The sequence below is a fragment of the Octodon degus genome, unplaced genomic scaffold (genome assembly GCF_000260255.1).
Source record: "Octodon degus isolate 3935 unplaced genomic scaffold, OctDeg1.0 scaffold00014, whole genome shotgun sequence".
NCBI lineage: Eukaryota > Metazoa > Chordata > Mammalia > Rodentia > Octodontidae > Octodon > Octodon degus.
In genome coordinates this window covers 19,347,225-19,370,928 of record NW_004524590.1, presented here as the reverse complement: position 1 = coordinate 19,370,928, position 23,704 = coordinate 19,347,225, and the positions used below count along the sequence as shown (strand labels likewise).

General features: G+C 40.0%; 1 protein-coding gene across 4 annotated transcripts in view; it reads left to right on the top strand.

The window, feature by feature from the left end:
* The window catches only part of Nckap5 (NCK associated protein 5), a 959,001-nt gene that overhangs the window by 165,247 nt on the left and 770,050 nt on the right, over positions 1 to 23,704 (top strand). The window lies entirely within an intron of this gene.

The following is a 23,704-nucleotide window of genomic DNA, read 5'->3' as shown; positions in this document are numbered from 1 at the left end:
TAGATAAATATAGAGAATACATATAGATATATAGAGAATGTATATTGACAGGGAAAGAGAGAAAGGCAGAGAAGGAATTTACTTCTTGGTCCATATACTTCAAACTTTGGTAAATTATAGCACACCTAATGCATGTTTCATAAATAATGTCAGTAAATTTGTGACTTTAGGGTGGATTGTAGTTCATAGGCCTCCAACATTATGACACAAACTGACATAATGCAACCTTTAATGTGTCATTGATTTTCCTTGGCTCATATCCTAAGTGTTTCTGCTACTCTAGAACAATACCATAGTGACACCTATTATGTGCAAGGCCCTAGGTCACCAGGATAATGAGGTGTCCCTGTGCTCTCATTCATGATGCAGTGTTCTTCTCCAGACAAATGGTACAAACTTGGGTGACCTCACCAGTGATCTAGTCTTTGATTTCATAACACTCTTACAGAAGGGTGGAAGAGCCTAACTCTTTTGGGACCAAGCATAACATAAATAATGAAGCAGCATGAATAGAGAATGGGACAAAATGAAGATCGCAAAGCCTGTCTCAAGGACTGCTGCCTCTTTGTTGCTAATTAGTAGGGAATAACATCAGAGGAGCCTGGTGTTGCTTGATTTTTGCAACTTTTCAAGAGAAGCTACAACATAAGATTTTTATGTAAAATCTTCTGGCTTATTAAGGTGAGTTCATCCCAAACCACGTTTATTGTTAGGTAAATTGCACATTTTCATGTCCCTGTGAGAAATAGTCTATAGAAATATCCTATGCACTCCTTTTTCTGTTTTCCCTAATGGCTGTATCATGTGTAACTATAGTATATCACAACTAGGGAATTTATATTAATACAAAAACATTACTGGCTCATTATTTTTAAATTCTATGCACTTTGGTAAAGACTGTAAAAGGCCTAGTGTTAACCTACCTTACTTTTTCCATTTGTCCCCTATTTCTATTACTCTCTGGGCAAATCAAAGGAGCGGCTTGTACTTTGGTCCTCACAGCTGAAGCTGGAGAAACTAGTTAACACTTTGTTCCTTCGTCCTTCCTTCCTGGATGCTTTTCCAGTCCTTCAGCCTGCCTCCCGCTTCTCCAGCCAGTGAGTGGGTACCCACTTTGTTGTCTGACATTTCCACCTCCTCTTGCTCCTGTGTATCTCCACACACTGGCCTCAGCTTCCATCTGAACTCAGTGTGCTCTGCAGGGGTCTCCAGGCATCCTGACCCTGCAAGCCCTGGCCTCTGACGCCACTAGGGCTCATGAGATTTTCATATTTACTTCAGATTCTTTCCTGGATCCCTCTCTTTCTCCCTCCTCACTGAAGGCACGCCATTTTAGCACACTTCAAGATAGTGAGAACACAAAGCATTTGTACAGGAATTTTCCAAATCTTAAATACTGCCTTAAGTAAAGTGAGTCATAACTTACAAATTACAACTATGAAGTTTTTTTTTTTTTAGTTGGCTTAAAAAAAAGCCATTTTTCTTCCTCTATGGCTTTAAGCTCCCTATGATACTGGAGGAATAGGGTGCCACAAAATTTTGTGTTGTTTTGGAGAAGTAATACTTCTGTATTTCCTTCCTTTTTAGAAAGATGAAGGAGAAAGTTAAGGTGTTCACTTCTTTCCAGTTAATTGATTGTTTCTTGATTGCTGTCATGTGAGGCATTTTCCACCCAAGTATAACACCCTTATCTTCAAAGTGAGCATAGAGAAGGTCATTCCTGGCCAGGTGGGAATGACATCTTGGCACATTCACAGGAAGCTCGTACTTTCTAAATATGAAGGCTAAGAGCAGAAGACATCCAGAGTCATAAGGGCATGTGAAGAAAGAAAAGGGGGCAGACCCCAGCACCCCCACTGCACATGTTCAGTGTCCTTGCCCTTTGAAATTCTGACAGCAAAACACAGCCAGTTGGCTGGCAAACAAACAGAAATGTATTTGTCCTAAGTCTGAGATTGCAGCTGTAGCGTGGTTGGGTTCTGCTGAGGGCCCTCTTCCAGGTTGCAGAGGGCTGGTTTCATGTGTGAGAAAGAGTGAGAGTGGCCATTCCAGACTGCTTTATAAGGACAGCCATCTTTCTCATGAGTGCTCCATCCGACCTAATTCCCTCCCAAAGGCTGCACCTTCTGATGTCATTGCCTTTAGGACTAGAATTCCAATACACAGATTTCAGATGGACACAGAAGCCAGGGGACAGCAGTCATTATTGTAACCAGAGATGGAGCAGTCTCAGTCTGCCATCATATGCTTTTTCTCTGTTTTCTCTCTGAACATTGTGGGTAACAGCCAGGGGAGGAACCGTAAACCTTAGTTTGAAGTTTGTCTTCAAATGACAATGACCATTGCCATGAAGCAGACAAGATGACTGAAGTACACATGCATCATGAAGAAGGGAGGAAAGAGGAAAACATATAATTTATGTACATATATGTGTACACACACACTTTGATATACTTAAAGTTGAATCTTCCTGGAGCTAGACACTTCACTTCTGGGATTTCTCCCTGCTGAGTTCATACATCTTTGGGCTTAGTTCACCTTCATCAGTAAGAGAAATAGACATTATAAAGAGAAATAATCACCATTTTCCATGGGCCTTCTTTTCCTTTTTCCCAGTGAAATCAGAATGCACAAACATATCTTTATCTATAGTTTGTTCCATATTGCCTCCAGCTTCCCTGTGCACTTTACTGTGAAATCTTGGTCTTCGGTAGGTCTATCTAGTGCTCCCTGCCCTCTTCTAGCCCAATGGAATATGAGTGGCATGTCTTCCCTTGAGCTCACCCACCCATGATGCCTACTGAAGCCATGAATCATCCTCCTCACCAGAAACAGCTCCCACTTGGTTCTGTAGGTCTTGCCATTGCCTTTCTTGGTAGAATACTCCCCAGCCATTAGCTGGAAGAAATCCCTTCCAATATCTAAGCCAACAATATTGCAAGGCTTATCAAGGTTCTATGACCCAAGACATTCCACTTTCCCACACCTATCTACATGACCCATGGTCAATGCTGGATCTTGACCTTCCTATTACTGCTGTGTGTAACATGGACAAGGGATGAAGTCTTTGGAGTTCCATTTTCACATCTGAAAATAAACACATGCAGGTTAGATCATGACTGTCTTCATGTTGTAGATGACTAGGAACAAAATCACAGGAAACTTTCCAAGCCCCCACAGCTGGTTAGTAGTATGACAGTTCTCATCCAGAGTGGTCTTGATATTAATGGAATTTCAGGCATTCATCGCAGATTGCCCAAGAGAAAAGAAATGGGCTCCTGTTGGCCCTTTCAATTCAATCATTTAAGTTTCTGGGATGCTGTTGTTAACTAATGCCCATGATCTTCCCCAACAGAGATACTAACTTACTCTTACATAGGTGGAAAGTTTGAGTATTCATGGTTTTTTAAGGCATCCAACATGACTTTAATGTGCATTCAGAATGACCTATCTACGTAAATGATTCTACAACTTAAGATGCAGCAGAATCATGGAGAGGACTTGCTGCAATATATTCTGCAGATCTTTACTCCAGATCTTTACTCATAATTTCTGATTCTGTAAGTCTAGGGTGGGCCTAAGAAGTTTAATTTCTGACAGTTCCTGGCACTGCTACCATAGATGCTATTCTGGGGAACATACTTCAAGAGGCATAAACGAGATGGAAGTTTGGGGTGGGGGAAGACTTGACATTTATGGAGTACCAGCTAGGTACTAAGCAGAGTGATTATGTTACATGATTTAGCTGGTAACTGACAGTTTTAATCTCCCCAAGAACCTTTTGATTAAGGTGTTGTTTCAATTTAATTTATGGAGAAAGTAGAACTTGAGGGCAATGGAAGTTGTGCTTCTTAAACTGGGATATGTGGGGATGGGACAGGAGTTATGAAAAGCATACAATGAATAGAACATAACTTCCTGGATCATGAATTTCATTGGCATAAGCTATCCTCTGCTGAGCAGACTTGAGCAGCCGGGGGTGGATGAGTTGGTTAATGTTCTTGTTACACGTGCCCTGATTATCTTAAGTTTGATGGATATCTGAGGTAACAGAGACCACCAAGAACAGTAGATAGTTAAATCATGGCTATAAATTCTTCCCATGCTACTTCATACTTGACAAGAAGAGGCAAATGGCAATTAAAATGAGAGTTATCAAGTGTTACTATTATCATGTGAGCATCCTCACATATCTAAGAAAACTTGAGCCTTCTCTTTGTTAGGTCTGTGAATAATTCTATAATATATGGCATGGAGTTTCCTTCATATCATCTCTAGTACCATTTTTATTAATCATTAGTTCTTCTATGAGAACATTTATAAAATAAGCTTTTAAAAATTCTAGTTATTATGTGTGAAGACCTTTTTTGTCATCTGATAACGAGTTTATTGTTACATGATATATGTCATTTGATCCTCCATAGTGAAGTCTGAGTAAATGGCTTTATTATAGGTTATAAAAATGATCTCATTTCTTCCCTCTTTGAGTCATGAACTACTTTAAAAATATAATATACAATCTATTCCTTTTTCTAAATCAATGTATATAAACACAGACAGGTGTATGGTAATTAAGGATTCAGGGCAATATTTTTAGGGGACTCACAGAACCCTGAAACCAGCCATGGGCGTGCCTTTTTATGCTTCTCCATAACAAAGTGTATAACTTGTCTGAACATATATCTCTGGTGTCCAGTGCACTGGCTGCCTAGGAGGTCCCTAGACAATGTTGGAAGATGAATGAAGTTGAAAAGACTGATGAAGGGCTTGAGCACTTGTAGTTAGAACAACCCACATGTATGTCTGTAACAGCCTGATTGGACATTACAGGCATAACAAGGGGCCCCAGGACCTGCACTGGCCACCTGGCAGGAGGGAAATGGGTTTATCCCGAGCCAGACATCACACTGTCATTCTCTGCGGGTCTCCAGCACCAAGTCCACGAGATCTGACTCTGCTTGGAATTGGGGGCCGTGAATTCTTGCCTGATCTGCCTTGTGTCTTTAGAGCTAGCTTCCCATAGTTCTTTTTATTCCATACTTTTTGTTTTGTTTTTGTTTCTTGGGACCCTGACTGAAATTTTGAGTCCTAGAGGTACTTTACATGATCAGTCTATTGTAGGTATGGAAGCCCCACCCTGGTTATAGAGGACTCAGTATCTGAGTGGGTTTTGGTAGAACAGTCTTCATGCCATGATGCCTGAAATTCATATTAAATTACTTTAAAGCAGTATGATTTTATGTATTTGCTGGCAAGCTTAATGTCACCTGAAGGTTTACAAATATCCAATATAGTTTTGTGAAATTTATGACCCGATTATCTTGATGAATGTTAGAAATAATCTTGGTGGTGAAGTTCTAGATATTAGATCATTGACAAATATGGAGCAGTGGCACATATTTTAGAGACAGTCATCATTGTTATATGAACAGGGTTTTAGAATCTCACAGAATCTTTGACTTGATTCTATTGGGATGGCCCTCGAATTTTAACTTCTGAGTGCTTTGCATAGACCTTGTCATAAGGAGTGTTCATTGTCTGATGCCAACCAAAGGAGAACCAGACCCCGCACCTCAGAAGTTTGATATCCCCCCCAGTAAACCTTTCATGAGTGATAGGTGGGTGCTCTGAAAGGACCGAGACTCAGAACTTCCCTTAGTTTGTGCAACAGGTAATATGGACCAGTTTTATACCTGTTTGCTAATACATATTTATTTAGTAAATACTTACACATGTGTAGTGAAATTTGGGCCGGGATTGCTTTTGTTCTAGCTTGGTAGTAAGGACAAACTTCTTTTATAACTTGTCTTCTGCCAAGAAGAACATAGGGTTATTTAGTTTAGTTTTGTTTTTTTATAACCAAACTGGCTTATGGCTGTGTGTTAGTAAGCTTTCCATCACTATGGCAAAGTACCTGAGATGAAAACTTAAAGAGGGAAAAGTTTATTTAGGCTCATTTTCTCAGTAGTTTCACTCTACGGTTGGTTAGTTCCAATGTTCCTGGACCTGCAGTGAGGCAGAGCATAGTAGCAGAATGCAATAGTAGAACAGAGCTCCTCTTGGCAGCCAGGAAGCAGAAAGGCCACGTGAAAGCAAAGGCTTGAGATAAGACAAAGCTCTCAAGAGCAAGGTCCCACCCCACCCCCTTTAATTAAGCCACATCCTCCAGTTTTCATCACCTCCTAAAACATCAAAGGATGAACCTATCAATAGGTTACTCCACTGATGAAGTCAGAGCCTACAGGAGCCAAATGCCTCTCTCAAACTCTCCACTTGTGAACAAAGGCACCACATCTTCAGCACACGAGTCTTTGAGTGGACATTTTAGAGCTATGCCACACCAGACAGTAGAACTTCAGCTCTACAGCAAGTCTGCTTTTGGGAAAAATTCTACACATCAGCTTTTGCAGGGGTAGCACCCAGGAAGAAAATACAGTGACTTACAGCCAGCAACACCTACTTCTCAGTCATGGCTCTGTGCATCTGCTATGGTTCCGATAGGTTCCTGAGAGGCTTAGCTGGGAATCTTGCCAGGCTAAGGTGGAATGAAGTCCACTTGTCTGATCACATTCCAGAAGCCAGACTCTCCATCAACCCTTTCTTGCTCCTGAGGGACAGAAGGATGTCATTGTCATGGCGGAGGCAGAACTACAAAGCGGCAAGCAGAAAGGCTTTGCCTAGGACTGGCACACTGTTCCTTCTGCCCGTGTGTCACTGGTCTGTCAGTCTCACAGTCAATCCTAAGGTCACTGGGGTGGGAGGTGCCGCATGCTTCTTCCACCTGTAGGAGCGGAAAGGCAAGGGGCATCAAATCTGTGAATAGATTGTGTAAGACACCCCAACTCAAATGCTAGGGATTTCCAGTGACCCCTACACCAAGGTGACTTCAGCCTTGTTCAGTTCCTGAAACATTGACTAAATTGCTCTACACATTTGACTTGGTAGTCAGTCCAAAATATAGAAGTCACAGGACTTGAGCATGACAATGTTATAGCATCAGACAATGTGACACCATGTTATACTATCAGCCTCAGAGATCATGTAAATAAATTTACATGACAACATTTAGTGAGTGGTGAAGAAATAGAGTCATCTGTCAGTATCTGTGAGTGTACCAAGGCCCTATCAATAAAAATCCTTCAGATATCTAAATTCTTTACATAAAATGGGATTTAAATGTAACCTGTGTGCTTTCTCTTCTATTGTTTAAATAATTTCTGGATTACTTATAATATCTGATGCAGTATAAATGCCATGTAAATACTGCATTGCTTAGGGAAGAGCAACAAGAAAAACTGTCTCTACAGGTTCAGCACAATCCTTTCCTTGAATATATTTGATGTGCCGTGATCTGTGAGCAGAACACACCGCTCTAGAGCTGACTTCCTACTGTCCAAACACACACAATAATCCATGAAACTGCTGCCATGCAGAAGTGTGCTATAAAACTAGTCATATGAGGTCCACTGATCCATTTAATCACCACTTGGGCCCCACTTCTCCAAGGAGGAGGGGCAAACAAGGCCTCCGGGCCTCACGTCTTTCCAGTCAGATCCCCAAGTGGATGTTTACCCCCACCGAGCAGCAGGAAGAAGAGAAACATATTAGAAAAACACACCCATGCCCTGGCTCCCAGTGGGCAATATAACATTAACCAAACCATTGCTTTTTGGAATTCTCAGATTTTCATGTGTAAAATGGAAGGTATAGTCAAGTTTGCAAGTCTGGGAAGCAGAAAAGACAGGCACGGTCTTATCTTTTGTTACTCTTTGGTGAAGGGACTGCTAAGTTCCAACTACTTCGTTGCTTTATCATCTTTATTTCCTTTTTTTCTTCTCTTTCCCAAACAACTATAAAATGAAACTCACTGGTATATATGAACGGTATTTATTTTTATTATAGCTCAAGACTAGGTTTTTTCCTTCATTGTTTTCTATGATTTGAAGTTTACAAAATGCCTGTATTTTAGTTGTAATTTGCTTTTTACGTTTTGCACATAGTACTTACTTGTGAACTTTGCTCAAGATGGTATTAGTGCTACACAGTTTTCAAAACAGCAAGGGTGCTTAAAAGACACACTTTGGTGGCACTGGACTCTAAACAGATCCCAGGATTGTTTGTCACCACCCCATGTGGAGGATGCATAAATTGGGATGTTTACCCCACTCTCAGCCCCATTGTCAACCCACTTAACCCCATATGAGTCTTCTTCTCAGGCTTGCATAATTGTTTTGAATGTTGTGGTAAGTGGAATACTCTTAAATGGAAGCTAATACAAATCTGATTTGGACTGAAAAATCACTCAAAAATTTAAAAGAAGCCAACAAGAAGAACTAACATTTGTTTGGTTTCTCTAGATCCGTTGTGTAAAGACAAGCCCTAAAAGAAAATGTCAAAATTATCCTGAGAGCAAACAATGTTGTCCTTCGAAGAAAACTTAGAAATCATCTGTGATACAGCCTTGAGCAATAGAATCTTCTTCCTTGCAAGTTTGGGCGAAATTCTTGGAGCCCTTAATTCGTTATGAGTACCTAGCAGCCTCTCGGGAGCCCATGTATGAGTTCACGTTTTGGCAAGACGTACGGCCAGGGAGAACCATAGGATAGAAATACCTCATTTTTCAAATGAAAGAGTGTTTCCACATGTGTGATGGTCAAGCTGAACCATCAGTTTGATTGGCTTGGAAGCTGACCAGGTAATCAGTGAAGTACACTACTGTGCATGTCTGCTAGGTCTCGGGGGCCTCGCATGAGGTGGCTGAGCCCCAGCCCCTGCTCGCTGGCACTGTTTCTCTGCTCAGCTTCCCAGCTGCCATAAGCTAGGCAGGTTTGTTCCTTGATGTCCTTCTGCTGTGATATTCCTGCCTGGGGTCCGGCTGACTGCGGCTTAACTCTCTTGAAGCCAGTGCATGCCTCTCCTCCTTTAATTTACAGGCATCTGTACTGTGTTTGGTTCCAGCAAGGGGAGTAAAGCTGACTAACATAACATACTCTTCATGGTGATCTGAGACCTAGGAGAACTCAAAGAAATTGTCAGAAAGGCTGGATTTGTACCTAAAGCTTTAGTGATTGAAGTTTCTCTCAGTGCAAATTCGGGAGTGAGAAGAGTTTGGACTTCACAGAAATAGTGCATCCCCCTAGGTTGCAGGACAACATGATGCTTGGGTTTGGCCTTTGTTTCTTTGCTTTAAGAGTAGCTAACGTCAGGCTGGCTCTGGAGCGCACCTGTGTAGTTGGCATTTTGGTGAATCATTGAAAGAACTGAATTGCACATGAGAAGTCTGCACTTTCATTCCTACCTTAGACGATTCCCAACTTTCATCTTTTACTAACCTAATTAATCATTAAACTCTTTTTCCTTAAGCTTTTTCCTCTTTTTCGGTTTGCATTTTTCAGTTCTTTCTTTTATTTTAACAAATTGGTGAAACATTGAGAGTGAATGAGACCAGTCCAGCCTTAACCAAAACAGTACTGAGGGGCGCTGGACTCCGAAGTCTCCCAGTTCCCTTTCTCTCCTCCTGTGTTGTATTTTTGATCCCTTTTCATCCCTTGGAGTCCAGTGACTCATGGTGAATTTTAAATCTCCAAGAAATCCATTTCAATCCATCTCTGCATGTATTTTCTCACAGTTATCTTTCTCTAAAATGCTCTCCAGAACCCATCTAAGTGAGTACTTCTTTAGTGTAAATGAACCCAATTAAAGAAGGAAAATTGTCCATTATCATTTGGGAATTAAGACAATATCAATCTGTATAATACTCAAATAATGCTGGCTAAAAGCCTCTCTTCCTTCAGTGTGTCTAGGGTTGTTTCTGACTTGAGATGCTGATTTGATTTAAGGATGACATGTTCAGTTTTGGGAGGAACCAACAGAAGGAGAAAGATAATGGGCTAGGGCTTGGGAGAGGATGTTTGATAAAAGCAGGGATTCTTCCTTTTAGTGGTTATACATACCTGTAAATTACTCTTTGAAATTTTGAATCTTGTCAAAGAATTGATTTCTTATGATTTCTTTGCCAAAAAGGACACCTGAGGAAAACACTAGCCATTCATTCATTCATTCATTGATTCATTCATTCATTCATTCATTCATTTGGCAAGCATTACCAAGTACCTACTGAGTCTGGCTCTGAATGGCTGGACTGGGTACTGAGGGTTCCTTGGCAGTTTGCGTGGGAAGCCAGTGTGACAAAGATAGGCACAACAGTGGTGATCATAAGAAGCCAGGGATAGGTAGGAGGACAGTGCAGGCCAGTGGAAGAGTAAGTGGGAAATCTCAGGTAGACTGAAGCCTGAGGTGGCTGAGAAACAGACACCAGTAGAAGTGGAATATAGCCAAGGGAAAGAATATTCACAGGTCGTACAATCAGAAATTCTGTCCTCCTTCATATTTGGAGGGTTCCAGTTTTGCATATTTGCATATTTACCAAAATGCATCATTTCCCCCAAAGTCAGCCATCATAATGCTGTCCATGCAATGTGCAGGAATGCTCAGAGCAGAAAACCTTGGTCCCCTGGTGTGCCCACTCCCAGCTACAGTTGAGAAAGGAGATGCCCACTTTCTTGTTCCAGCTCTCATACAGGGAACAAGGCAATCCTCCTTTTCAGCCTACCGAGTGCCACATTTTTCACATTTCTGTACTTTTTGTCAGTGTCGTAAGTACTTTAAATGGCCCCAAAGCATAATGCCAACATGATTCTGTTCTGCATTTCTGAGCTCAAGAAGTCTGTGTTCTGCCTTATGTTGAAAACATGTGTTAGATAAGCTTTGTTCAGACATGAGTTACAGTGCTGCCAGCCACGAGTTCGGGGTTAATGAATTGACATTATATATTCAATGAGGTGTTTTGAGCATAGACACACATCAAACAAATTCATGTTTTGATTGGTTGGTGAATATGTCATGATTAGAGGATCTCTGGAACCTCACTCAGTGTATCTCCCAAGAGTAATGGCTTCGGTGTTTTAGTGTGGAAGGCAAGTGTATTGACTACAGCTTCATAAATAATGACAGTCCGCCCTGTAAGGATGGTCAGGTTATGGTTGGTCTCATGGTCTTGGCTAAGAGCTTGGATCTGGGCTTGGCTGTGAAAACCCAGAAGACTGGAGGAGATAAAGGTGAGGGAGATGCCAGACCGCCTTACCATCCACCTGATGACTTAATGCTGGTGGGTAATTAATAAGAAGGACAAGTTACGGATCATTTTTACAATCAAGGAGTCAAAATGGTGGCTGAAGAAACAACAGCAAGAGGGCTATCTGCTAGTATCATCTGATGAAAGAGAGGACATATTAAGGTCACAAGATTGAGTGGAAATTACAGGAATTTATAAGCCAGGAGAATAGAAAAGTCTCTCCTAACATACAAACAAAAAAAAGTACAAGCTTTCTGCTTTTAAATGGATAAAACATAATTTCTTATCATAATATCATTGTGCATATAAGTATACTCTTGATATGCATAGTTCAATGTAGACCTTTATTACTTCAAAAGTTCAATAGGATAAGGAGCCCAATTATTCATTTTCCTTCTTGTTATGGCCAAAATATAATTTTAGGTAAGTAGACTGACAAAACTGAAAAGAAATCTCTTACTTTATTCAATTCAGAATACTCTGGGAGAGGGTAGGGAAACTGAAGCATCATAGTTGGGTACCTGGCCTGGAGAAAGCAAAGTTTAGGATGACTAGGCATGCAGGCTGAGTCAAGGGCCATAGAGACAGGCTGGCCAGCTAATACACAGTGGCTGAGGCCCAGCTTGGGGCAGGCAAGAGACCCAACAGTGACTGACGGGATCTCAAGTGAGTGAACACACTCTAACAGCCTGCGCCGGGCTTGAAGCCGGACTGTGGCAGCGCCAATATTTGGAAATGTAAGTTGAACAGTTCACTTTCTGCATCCTCTGAAAAATGGTGTATGAATACACGGAAATGATGCTGGCCTTTTTTGTTCCCTTCACCAATGCAGGGAATTTGGGACTGATCCAATTGCAAGGGTTACTTGGAACAAAACAGAGTCACACAATTTTCAGAGTAGCATTTTAAAAAGAGGTGACAGGAGAGGTCACAGTACCTGAGGTGGTTTGTATCATCTGACTTTTGAAGAGCTCAAAGCTGGTGTCAGCCTGGAATCCTTAGAATGATATCATATATAGAGTCTTCTGGAAACTAAATACATTTCACATGCATGTGAAATATAGTAATTTGAACCAAGAGTGTTGTGTTAAATACTAGACATTCAGATTTTTAAAAACCTCAATAAAACCTTGGTGGCTAGACTAAATACGTTTGGTAACACATAAGAGAAATAACTTACAACACCATTTGGTCATGCATATCCGCCACAGGCCATTTACTATACTCTTATGAGGTGCTAGCTAAAGTAAATTTAATTAAATCCGTTGCTGTTTTTTTTTTTTTTTAAATACTGTGGAAATACCAATTGTCACTAATAATCAGTGATGTATGGCATTTTAATTATCCACTAACCATTTCCTTTATAAAGTGAATGCCTCAATCCTAATGAATTTAGTTTTATAATATTTGTTTTAGAAATGAATTTTTCTGGACTGATTTTATTACTTATGACCTAGGACTTTCTTACAATCAGAAGCATAACCAATACATCATACTATTTTTGTGGTAGGATTTCTTTATTTCAAAGCCAGGCAAAGATAAATGGTGTACTACTTTGGGAAATCTTTCTCCATTGGGGCATAAAACTTATTTCATTACTTCCACAGTTAGACAAAAATTTTATATTCCTCAAATTTCACTAGAAATTGTTGAAATAGAAAGATGGACAGGTAGATAATGTAAGTTGTATTGCCACTATAGAGATCTATGATGTATTCTGTGTGTCTCTCTGTCTCTCTTTGTCTGTCTCTCTGTCTGTCTCTGTCTCTGTCTCTGTCTCTGTCTCTGTCTCTCTCTCTCTCTCCCTTACCTTCCCAGCAATCATTAGATAATCAGCTTCTGCCACCTGGTGCTCTGACATGATTTATACTGTCTCAAAACAGGGAAAAATGCAATGGGCCCAACCAGCCATAGAGTGAAACCTTAACACTGTGGACCAAAATAAACCTTTCCACTTTTTAAATTGATAGGCTCAGGTATTTTGTTACAGTAATGGAAAGTTAACTGACACACATGGTAAAGTAGTGTCAAATGTGACCTCTATTTTTTTTTTTCATGATGAGACTTTCCTATGTGTACAACCTAAAGAGAAGTAAGTTTTCTCTATCAGTTGCCAGATCTGTTTCCCATGTCCTATTCAAGTTTTTTCTCTTTTCCATTTCAGTCCTGAACCATGCACTCAGAGCTTTTTTTTTGTCATAAGCCTTTTCTAAATCTACCTTTTGTGTCATCAGCAGACTTGTATGAACAGTGCTCATCTTTGCCCAAGCGGCAAATTGAAACTGTGTTCTTCACTACTCAAACCCTTTAAATATCTTGGATTTCTGACTTTCCTACCATACATTCAAGGAACTCTCTGAATTAAATCCTAAAACTGCTCACAGATTATTAATCTAGGAAGACATAGAATCTAAAACTATATCTAAGAAGCTTCATATGTGACTGTGGGGGCAAGCAGGATGATATTGTCCTGTAAGGGTGACAATAATTACATAATTCTATCTCTCAGGTTTAACCTTGAGCGGTCATGGAGGGCAGGTCTGTAAACCACAAGGGTATTAGGACAGCTCAGTCGGCCCAATAGAAACCTGGAGAGAGAAGCACTTGGTAATATAAGGCCTCCTTTCCATCCTGTAGAGTTCAATAAACTGTGTCAGTAGCAGTGGAAGCTACTGAAAGTGAGAAGAAAGTTCCTGTAAGATCCTTTGTTGGAGCTGGAAACCAGGGTGAGGGCTAATATGGTCAGCAGGCCAGGGCTGTCACCTCCTCGATCGCACAAAGTTCCTCTCAGGTGCCACAAGGAGACAAGGAATTTAGCTCCAGTGATTACAGATCATGTTAGTCAGTAGTGGAAGAGAATAGCAAGGGGAATTCTGTGGGTTTCTTTTGCCCCATTTGTGGTCTAGATTATACTATGGAATATATCTGTAAATTCAACTTTCTTTAGGCCTTCATTCATAGCTGTATTAGTTAAAATTCAGTCAGAACTATCATTTTTCTTTTACTTAGAATATGGCAAATACAAGAACAAATAAGCACGCATTCAACAAGTTATTAGATACTATTATGTAACAATCTGTCCAGTATTATTCTAGATATTAAGATCACACATAATGTAAATTCTCAGAGTTAATCACTGATAATGGGGTGCGTTTTTAAAAAATCTTCATGTACATTTTTCTGCAATGGGATCATAATATCAGTACATATTCTGATTTACCACCTAGCCTTAGTTCAGAATTCTTTTTTATGATTAAACCATATTCACATATATGACTTTTTAACACCTGAAGAATGTGCTAGAATAGGTACGGTCATTCTCCTAAATATTTTTGTTCTGAATTTGAGTAAAGCCGATTTTCTTATCTACAACTGCTAATTGTGTCACCACAGATACACTCGTAACCCTAAAATAAGTAGCCAGTTGTCATTGCATAACAGAAAATGCTTACCCCAAGCCATTCATTACATACTTCCACTTATTAGTTGCCCAGGTAACAGTTCAGGCTACAGTTCCTGCTGTGCTTGTTTCTTAGAAACAGCTGGTCTCCAGCTGGTCATTGTGATGCATATTATAACCAATCAATACCAGTCAATTATGCTTGGTGCTTGCCCTCACAGGCCCCATAAAACCTCTGACCTTGAACTTACAAGGCCTGATATTTTGAGAACAATCCCAAGTAAAGGCCCACTGACATAAAATAAATATGCCTCCGAATCCTGTGTGTCATTTCCGTGTTTCTAATGAAATTGTTGCAATTGGCCAAATAATCCAAAACTAACTTCAAGTATACATTTTAAGTAAATATCCAGGATTCTATCAACATTTCCCAATTTTCAGGGGTCAGAGTTCTTAAATCTGAGAGTATATAATATTACATAGATTTAGGAATATATATTAAGTTTAAACAGTTAATTTTGAATTCAGGGCCTGCCAGATAGCTCAGCGGACTAAAGCGCCTGCTTAGGCAGACACTGGCCTGGCTGGAGCTTGATCCCAAGCGTACAGTGCCAGCCCCGTCCCTGGAGCACGCTGAGACAATAGTGGTGTGGTGGCGCTCACCTGTTGCTCCAGCACTTTGGAGGCTGAAGACAGGAGAATCACTATGAGTCCAATCTATATAGTGAAACCCTGTAGACCCTGTACCGAATAAATTTTAGAAAAAAAATCTAATTTTGAATCCAGTTGTTAGTTACAAAACACAATATTTATGAAAATTAAAATATTTATGATAATTTACATAGTTAAGGAACTCCAAAATCCTTAAGCATTGTATTCTGAATTTAGTTAATTTAGATATTAACCAATTCATTTACATGAACATTCCATAGAATAGTAAATGAACCTATATAGAAAAATGTTATCTTTCTGTAGCCCAGCATAAAACCTGATCCATCTAGGAATTTAATAAATATTCTGAGATTGAACTTTTTAAAATTCTCTTACAAAAGCATGTTCTTTTTATTAGTACACGTATATGCATTTGACATATATGTGGCTTCATTCAGCTCTTACCTAGAACTATAATAGGATAAACTACTATATTAGTGATCTTTTCTGATGGTTATAGATTGTAGTCAACTATCAGAGAAACTAGCAACATCAAGCCATAAAATACATAGATGGTTAAACATTACTGCCATTTGAAGAGTTTGTGAAATTTTTAATAAACACTATTCAGAGACAAACTTTACACTGACTTCTAATTCTATTGGTACAATAGAATTGTTACGATATCATTCTTTATAATCCTTTTGAGATTAAATTAAGGGATCTTTTCTATATTTATTCCCTAAATACTTGTGTCAAAAAGTGCAGGGGTCTCGACACCAACAACTAACTTTCTGTCTTTCTGGACTTCAGCCATGTATCTGGTTCAATTCAGCCCTCACCCTAACTGCCTGGTGTTTCCACAGACTACACATTTTTCTGACTGGGTCCCAAAGTGTTTTCACTTCAGATACTAACAGCAGTTCCTGCCCTCTCATACTTTTGACCAGCAGACTATGAACTTGGGGTTCCCTTGCACCGCCCCCCTCAGGATTGAATGATTGCTAGAACAGTTCACAGAACTCAAGGAAGGCAATTTACCTTCTATTATCAATTTAACATAAAAGATACAACTCAGGGACAAAGAGATGCAGAGGGCAAGGCATGGGGAATGGGTTCTATTTCTGAGTGCATTTATCATTTCCCCCAGAAACTCTGCATTTCACTGTCCTCGAAGTTCTCCAGATCTCTTTATTTCCTATTTTTAGTAGGGGCTCTAATATGTACGCATGATTGACCAAGTCAATGCCAGCTGTTGACTAGCATGCTTTTCAGTGCCTCTTCCCTCTCCAGCCTGCAATCCCACTCTTGGTTGCTGTAGTGGCCAGCCAGCTTCTGAAGTTCCCTAAGGGCCACCCAGATGCCTCTTGTGAGTCTCATCTCAGTTATAGTTAGGAAGGACCCTCTTGTGAAAATTAAAGATGCTACTTTCGCTTCTTTCAGTGTTCACGAGTTTTAGAAACTCTGTGTCAGGTCCTAGGAATAAAGACAGAATATGTATTTCTTATTAAATCATAATAGCCTAGTACAAAGTAAAAATCAGTGTTCATGTACGGTCCACAAACAGTGTAAAGCAAAAAGAAAAAAATAAATGGATCATTGTATTAATTTTCTAGGGCTGCCAAAATAAATCACCATAAGTTCGGTGGCTTAACACAACAGAGATTTTTCTCTCACAGCTCTGGAGGCCAGATGTCTGAAATCAAGCAGGGCTTTGCTAATCCTGAGCGTGCCAGGGGAGAATCCTACCTTGCCTTTTTCAGCATCTTTGTGATGGCACCTGGGATTTTTGGCTTGTGTGTAACTCCAGTCTTGGCCTTTATCTTTATATGGTCTTCTCCCTTCTCCTCCTCTCCATCTCTGACCTCTTGGTGCCTGAATTACGGACACTTGCCAGTGGACTGTGGCCCAATAGATAAAACAGCACAATCTCACCTGGGTAGCCTTAATTAAGCTCTGCATGACTTTTCTTCTGAATACAGACAGAGTCACAAGTGGTAACCCTTGGGATATGGGAATATCTTTTGGCGAAAACTGTTCAACACCATGATGAACACAGGTGCAGAACATTAAACTTTAGATGTTGCACCAAGGATACCTGGAAGCTAGATTTTGAAAGAATGAAAATTGCAATTGACAGTAATCCCAAAGTATTTTACGTGTGAATTTATAAATGAAAAGAGAAATACAATGTGGAAAAAAAAAGGTATGGGTGTGGAGGTTATTAGGATACTTAGAACCAAAAGTAAATTTGAAATATTTAATACTGGATAAAGAAAATTGAGATTAAAATGGAAATACTTTTGTTTGCCAAAAATATGTTTTTGCAGACATGTAGCATTACAGACCAGCTTTATATATTTATGTAGCAATTTAATAGGAGCCAAAAATGTGGTCAATATCAATGGGACTTTTCTGTTTTAAATTGGCATGACTTTATGTGTAAACTGACCAGTTTTCACAGTTACTTAAGTATATTTAAATTGGGAGAACTACTGAGACCCCTAAGTCCCCCTTTTTATATTCATTTTAACACACAAAAGTCTATCTGCACTGTGCTATGTACTCAGAAATGAAGCCCACACCAGTTACTTGAAAATGTAATGAATGAATTGAGTTAGTTTTTCTGCACATTTTTCTAAATATTATTCAAGGTTTTACACTGTCCCTTTTAATAATCTGTTAAAGGTGTTCTTATTCAAAGGGATTTCTCTTTAGTGAAAACATTCGGCAGGGGTAGTTTAAAACCTCACATAAAATACCAAAAAAGAAAACATCCTCAAGTAGGCTTTTCCAATTTGAATTCTTGCCTATCAAAAGATACAGAATCTTAAAGCTCTTCTTTCCATAACTGCCCCTGACCACCCCACCTCTAGTTCTGCAATGATGGCTATTTTGTTTTGTTTTATTTATATTAAATCTGGGAGTCACTTAGTCAGTCATTCTTTATCTGTGGAATGAATAGATATCTAACTGCCAGAGTCCTCTATAACCCAATTCCTTCTCCCTAAAGACATCATACATCTCCCTGTCCCAAACACCTCTCTACTCCTTAGTCTGACTCCTCCTCTGCCTGATACTTCTGTAGTGTTTACTATAAAGCTGTGTTGTGGAATCTCATGAGCCCAGCTCAACTGAATAGTAAGGGCATGGTCTCCCTGCTCTGGGGCTTCCCTCAGAAACTGTTCACCTCAAAGACACCAAAACAACCATCTGTGGGATGCTTGGGTACCTGGGACTCTATTTTGATAATTCTCTGTGTTCTTGATCTGGTTTTTTAAATCTTAACCTCTTTTCTCTTTCCTGAAAGTTTTCTTTTTATTTCTTAGTGTATCCTCTCCACAATTATATGTGGTGCCAATTTGAACTCTAGCTCTACAAAACTTCATCTATGTCCACAAGCTATTTCCCACTGATTTTGGTAGGCTGAGTTGGGCAGGTGTCTACCCTTGTCCCAGCTCTCAGCTGAAGAGAGCCTCTCCCCGTCACACTTTAGAAACTGGCGAACTTTTGTTGCCTTCCACTCTCCATTCTGCCTCTCAGACACTCTGCATCTACTGGGCTTGCTTCCCTTCACTCCATAAATCTTTCTTCAGAGATGTCATCATGAATGTATCACACGATTTTGCCACATTTGAAATTTCAGTATTTGCTAGTTTCATGCTCTTTAACTAGAATGATCATTTGTTTAAAACTAAGACATTTTCTTCTATTTCTTATACTCATCTAAATTTTTGAATAGATTCATATAGGTGGCATTGACCATTGCTATTGGGCATATTAGTATCTTGTACTGAGAGAATTCAGATGATTCAGTAGCTTTTCTGGAAGGATTAAAATGCATCAACCTAAGGCTTTTGCCACCTATTAATGTGCCAGATTTCTACCAAGCATATCTCTTGTTTCTTGTACTGGGAGTTTCTTCTTGGTGAATCTGAGTTCATCTTCCAGATTTAGTCATGACAAGAGTAAAGAATTGACACCGTGGCCCATCCCCTGGGGATCTGGTCTCTGCTTGTATATAGGAACCCAAGGGCAGATTACTTTCCAGAAAGATATATATATACATTAGCCTCCATCTTTGAAGTAAACAACACTAATTGCTAGAAAATTCACCACCCACTAAGTTTTCCTCCACAACCTGTACAGAGAGGAGGAATGTTCCCTGGTGTCGAGTAGGACTTGGCAGAAGGTCCCCCTCAGTTGACCTTTCACACTACTGATGCTAGAAACTACATAATGCTCACTGGCACTGGTTCGGACTCTTGCCTGAGAAATGCTGGCGAGGAATCACATGTAAGATTTTTCACCAGCGAGGCTAATGCTATCTGCTACAGCACCTTTGTACAAATTAGATAAAGTACTTCTTGTATAGATTAGAACTTTATTGTAATGCATAGATGTCCAATAGAGCACAACTTACAGCCATCTACCAGAAGCAATTGTCATAGTAAATATAAAGACCATCCTGTGTATATTGGGCTGCTCAACATAGTCTAAAACCTGCCCCATATTACCCAGAAGCCCCAGAACACATTAATTCAATATATGTACCTTTACTTTTCTGCAAGCACATTTTGAAGAAAAGGATAGGAGCAGAAGAATATCTAAGTTACCAGTAGGTATCAAGATTAGTGAGGAAGAAGATATTGAAAAAGAGGAGTATCCAAATAGTAAGTGGGCACCAAGGTTAGTGAGGAGGAAGAGACTGAAAAATGATGGTACTTTTCACAATTTTAATGAGTTTCACTGCATTACATAGGACAGGTCCTTAACACAAAGATCATCTTTCAAAAATGTTTTAATGCATCATAACACGTTTTTATTCCTAAGTGCTTGCAATCAAATGGACAGTTGAACACAAATATGAAAAGATACCACAAAAGGAGTTATTTTAATGGGTTTCTGTTGATCTCCATAAACAGTCATAAACAAAAACCAAAAAAGCTTTCCTGTTATGGAAGGCAGGAACAGTCAAAGTATTAAGCAAAGACACCTGAGACATTTTTTTGAAAGTTACTTTTTGAAAGAAAGAAATAAGTTGTTGTGCTGTGGTGTATGAGGAGAGGCCAGCCCTGACAGGGGTCCTTCAAGCCCAGGGTATTGCTGGTGGTGTGCTGTGTGCAGTCTGCCTTTATTTTCTTAGAGTAGTTACTTTCTCCATGTAGTTTTCTCCCCATTCTGCATGGAAGGGATTTTATGTGTCTTGCACATAAAGTAGGGAACTCTAAAGCAAATAACAAGTCCAAATTTTAAGCTAAACTTAGCTGACTATAAGCTGTGTTCCTCCCATTGTAAATGCTGTTCCATAGTCTCCATCAAAGAGTAATAATTGCAAAGATCTCACCATGCATTGTTTCACTTATATCAATGAAAAATTCCTGCTTGATCCCAATTTGTCAGGGTGCAATGTTGTCTGGATGTATGACCTTTAGCCAGGTAAAATACCATGCTGAGGGTAACCCGTAGTCCAGTATGGTATATGTCCTTACGAAGAGAAAATAATGAGTGTAGGACATACACACGAAGAGCACCATGGGAAGACTGAGACAGACATCACAGTGAGCCTTTCACAAGTCAGGAATCACCAAAGTGCTGACAAAACCACTGCCTTTAAAGGAACGTGAGGGAGGAGACTTTGCTTCACTTTCCTCATGAGGAACCATTCCTGTAGATGCCTTGGTCTTGGACTTCTGGCTTCAAAGTGAGCAATAGATTTCGGTTGTGTAAGTCACTATGTGGTCATTGGGTAGGGCAGCCCTAGGAAGGTAATACACTTTATGCATGAACTCCTGTGGTTAGAAGCCAAGGATAAATACTCCAAATCCCATGCCTGTGTTTTAATGGATGTGAGAAGCATTTAGGAGCCAGTATGGGTTTTGAGAAAGAAAAGGATCAGGGTGCGGTAAGTGATTTTCTGTTGATGAAATCCAGCTGGGGTCAGCTTGGCTGGGAGAACTGAGCTCAGGTACTTTAAAAGGAGACTGTGCAAATTTAAGAAGCCCTGGAAACTACATTGTTCATTTAGCTGGAATTTTGCTTTATGCTTTCTAATTTTGTTTTGAATGTACAGAGTATATTGAACTTTACTTTGATTAAACTCCGAGGAGAGTTTTCATGACATTTCTCAGCTTGCCAACTTCACTGGCCGTACCTGTTGGATTTTACATGTCTTGGTGATTGAGTTACTTCTCCATGTTATTCTCGCAGGCAAATGATGGTGAGATTAGAGAGAGTAAAAATATGAACGACAGAGGAAGAAAAATTCACAAAACTGGTATGCTGAATGAAGCAGTGTACCCTTGTTATGTACGTGAAGATTGGAGCTGGAGGAAAACAGAAGATATTAGGATTTAAATAGGGCAACTTTCCTAGAAATTAATGCCAACTACTACATAATGTTCTGATAATTCCAAGAAGTCATGTATTTAAGTATTTATATCCCCAACTTAAATAATTACTGTAGGTACAATCTTTCCTGCATGTTAATGACAAGGCCAAATGATAACTAATACCCTTCATTGAGAAAGTCTTACTTGGTCTGATCTGTTCTAACCCAAGAGCCTTAGATATTTTGTGTTCAAGCCCATCTTCAGTCCCTGCCACTGTCTACAAGCAGAAGTGTGTCCCTTGGAGTGTTGAAGATAATTTCTGGGTGACTAGAAATTTATGGATGACACTAAATTAGTTACATAATTCCTCCAGCTCATCTGCTCCTCACAGATGGCATGTGCCCAAGGGACGGAGGTTGGCAAGCTGCTCCTGCATTCCTGAGCCAGGGGTCCCTCTTGGACTCTTTAGAAAGCTTTCCTCTTGGAGTGTAAGCCGTTGGTTTAAGTAAGAAATGATCTTCCTGTCTGAACTAATGTGTTACATAAATTATTACCTGGTTTGTCGATGATCATGATGATGGGATAGAAGCTAGCATTTAATGAATATTTACTTCCAAACTACTACATAATCCACACCTCTGCCTCCCGCTTCATCTGACTGATGCCTAACCATACTTAGCGCTTCTCCTGGCTGCGCCATCTCCTCAGCAGTTTGCTTGATCTGGGTGTCTGAGTAGAGAGAGCTTGGTTGGTGTTCTCATTTGACCTGAAGATACGTTTGACCTATAGCTGCCTGTGCTCACTATTTTGTCATTGTATATTACTGATTTAGACATCTTTTACATATATTTCTTTTTTAAATGTATTTAGTACAGGTTCTACAGGGTCTCGCTATGTAGATTGGACTTGTAGTGATTCTCCTGTGTTCAGCCTCCCAAGTGCTGGGATTACAGGTGCACACCACCATGCCCAGTCTCAATCACTGTCTCAGTGCACCCTCCGGGGTAGTGCCAGGACTGCATGCCGGGGATCAAACCGCAGCTGCTGCACTCTGCCTAAGCAGGTGCATTAGTCTGCTGAGCTAGCTGGCCAGCCCTCCATATATTTCAAAGGAAATATCTCTCTTTTTTTTTTTTAATTAGTACCTAATCCAGTGTCTGACTTTCAGAAGTCAAGCCAGATTATCTGCTGAAAGAGTGAATGACTCATGCACATATCCTTCTCAAAGGTGACAAGTAGCATGAGTGCTTATGTGAACCACCCATGTTGCAGGGAGCGCTTCTGAAAAGAAAGTAGGGTTTTAATTTCTGAGTGTCCTGAGTTCTTGGCTACAGCAGGAATGGTGGGTGCTGAAGGAGGAAACAAGTGGGTGCCAAGATCCCTAGTCAGAATCTCTTCTATCATCTTACACCATAGTTTCATAGTAGGCGTAACACGGAGGGAGCAGGCACTGGTGCCGTTTGCTCCCTAATTTCCTCCTCTGTCACTAATTGTGTTCAGGTGAAGCATAGCTGCTTTCCCTCTCAATACGATCAGCACCTTCACTTTGCTTCATAGGTAGTGACTTAAAGAACAAAAATGCCCTCCTAGTGGGGAGGGAGGGTAGAGCTGTCCTTTATTAACTTCTGCATGTTCTGCTGGCTGGATTAGATGGAACTTCTCACACAGGTGGTAGAAATAATATTTTCATAAAATTGGACCCATGACTTTATAGTGTATAGCAGCCTGTAATTCTGCCGTAAGTTAGTGTGAAGGATGAATATAATTTATGTGTGGTTATAAACAGCAGCAGTTCCCTGGGTATTCCAGATCCATTTTATAGAGTAGAAACATGCTTGCTTTTTGTTTGTAATTAAAACTGGAAGAATTTTTATTAACTATTGCTCACACTTCAGTGGCTCTCTGAATATTTCTAAGGCCTCTGGTGATGACTTCTAGGCAGGTGCAGATGAACGTGAAATAATGTGCATATATAAGCACATTTTTGATAACTGAAAGCTTTCGTGTGTTCAACTAAGGTTCAAGCAACTTGGAACAAAGAGGCAGAACCCAAAAGTTTTCAAAATGCTGCTGGATGTAAGGTTTTGACAAGGTCAAAGTGAGTTTATTACTTAATGGCTCAGTAGTTTCCCCTTGAATCTCTAATAAAATAAGCATAATGCATAATTTTCCCCTTGAAAGCTCTGT